The following is a 2,500-nucleotide window of genomic DNA, read 5'->3' as shown; positions in this document are numbered from 1 at the left end:
TTAAGAATCACAAACTAATTAAAAGAGTTTAAAAATTTGTTCTAAGCCGACCCGGCTTGCTGAAAAAGATAGGTTTTCAGGGAACGACGGAAGGCATTGAGGTCATGGATTCTTCTTCTCTCCGGGGGCAACTGATTCCAGAGGGTGGGAGCCCCCACAGAGAAGGCCCTCCCCCTGGGGGCCACCAGCCTACATTGTTTGGCTGATGGCACCCTGAGGAGGCCCTCTCTGTGGGAGCGCACGGGTCGATGGGAGGTCATCGGTAGCAGCAGGCGGTCTCGGAGATAGCTAGGCCCTATGCCATGGAGCGCTTTAAAGGTGATAACCAACACCTTGAAGCGCACCCGGAAGACCACCGGGAGCCAGTGCAGCTCGCGCAGGAGCGGTGTTACATGGGAGCGCCATGTTGCTCCCATCACTACCCGCGCTGCTGCATTCTGGACCAGCTGGAGCCTCCGGGTGCTCTTCAAGGGGAGCCCCATGTAGAGAGCGTTGCAGTAGTCAAGGCGAGAGGTGACGAGGGCATGAGTGACTGTGCACAAGGAATCCCGATCAAGAAAGGGCCGCAACTGGCGAATCAGGCGAACCTGATAAAAGGTCCCCCTGGTAACAGCCGTTAGATGTTCCTCCAAAGGCAGCTGCCTATCCAGGAGGACTCCCAGATTGCGAGCCCTTTCAGTGGGGGCCAAAGACTCGCCCCCAATAGTCAGCGATGGAGTCAACTGACTATATCGGGATGCCGGGAGCCACAGCCACTCAGTCTTGGAAGGGTTGAGCCTGAGCCTGTTCCTCCCCATCCAGATCCGCACAGCCTCCAGGCACTGGGACATCACTTCAAGGGCATCGTTGGGGTGGCCTGGGGTGGAGATGTACAGCTGGGTGTCATCAGCGTACTGGTGGTATCTCACCCCAAAGCCACGGATGATCTCGCCCAGCGGCTTCACATAAATGTTGAACAGAAGGGGCGAGAGGACCGATCCCTGCGGCACTCCACAGATGAGAGGCCTCGAGGTCGACCTCTGCCCCCCTGCCAACACAAACTGCGACCGGTCGGAGAGAAAGGAGGAGAACCACCGCAACACAGTGCCTCCCACCCCCAACTCTTCCAGCCGGTGCAGCATGATACCATGGTCGATGGTATCAAAAGCCGCTGAGAGATCTAATAGGACCAGAACAGAGGAATAACCCCTGTCCCGAGCCCTCCAGAGATCATCCACCAACGCGACCAATGCCGTTTCCGTGCTGTGCCCAGACCTGAAACCCGACTGGAACGGATCTAGATAGGATGTTTCCTCCAGGAATTGCGGAAACTGTTGCGCGACCACACTCTCAACAACCTTCGCAATGAAGCGAAGGTTGGAAACAGGACGATAGTTGGCCAATATTGCTGGATCCAGGGATGGCTTCTTGAGGAGAGGCCTCACCACCGCCTCTTTCAGGGCAGCGGGGAAGTGACCCTCACTCAACGAAGCATTAATGACGCCCTGGAGCCAGCCTCGTGTAACCTCCCGGGAAGCCAGTACCAACCAGGAGGGACACGGGTCCAGTAAACATGTGGCCGCACTAAGTCTCCCCAAAATCCTGTCCACATCATCGGGAGTCACAGCATCAAACTCTTCCCAGATAACATTCTCAAGACTGTTCCTCGTCACCCTGCCCTGATCTACCCGGTCAGAGTCCAGATCCCCCCGGATCTGAGCGATTTTGTCATACAGGTATTGTCCAAAATCCTCCGCCCTGCCTTCTAAGGGATCCTCCCGCACTCCCTGATGGAGCAGGGCGCGGGTCACCCTAAACAGGGCGGCCGGACGATTCCCTGATGACGCAATAGAGGCGGAAAAGTAGTTAGACTTTGCCGTCTTTATCGCCACTAGGTAGGCCTTAATATGCGCCCTTACCAGTGTTCGATCAGATTCAGCGAGACTGGCCCTCCAACTGCTCTCCAGGCGTCTTTTCCGGCGCTTCATTTCCCTCAGCTCCTCAGTAAACCAAGGAGCCGCACGGGATCGGCATCGGGTCAGAGGCCGCAAAGGCACAACTCGGTCCAAGGCCCCACCAGCCGCCCGATCCCAGGCGGCTACCAGGTCCTCGGCCGAGTCATGTGCTAGATCCTCAGGAAATGGCCCAAGCTCCGTCTGGAACCTATCAGGATCCATCAGGCGCCTGGGGCGGATCCATCTAATTGGGTCCGCCTCCCTGCGGCGAGGGGTCGCGGTTCAGAGATCTAGGCGAAGGAGTGAGTGGTCAGTCCATGACAAGGGTTCCATGTCTATATCCCCTATAACAAGGCCACTCAACCACTGGCCAGAGACAAAAATCAAATCCAGAGTGTGACCTCCCCTGTGAGTAGGGCCATGAACTAACTGGGTCAGGTCCATGGCCGTCATGGAAGCCATGAACTCCCGAGCCACCTCGGACGTTTCACCAACGGATGGCAAGTTGAAATCACCCATGACTAAAAGCCTGGGTGTATCTACTGCCACAGTGGCTATCACGTCGA

The sequence above is a fragment of the Pituophis catenifer genome, unplaced genomic scaffold (genome assembly GCF_029215685.1).
Source record: "Pituophis catenifer annectens isolate HBS135680 unplaced genomic scaffold, rPitCat1.0.hap2 SCAF_5, whole genome shotgun sequence".
Lineage (NCBI taxonomy): Eukaryota > Metazoa > Chordata > Lepidosauria > Squamata > Colubridae > Pituophis > Pituophis catenifer.
The sequence above is the reverse complement of the archived record's forward strand: the minus strand, read 5'-3'. Positions refer to the sequence as shown.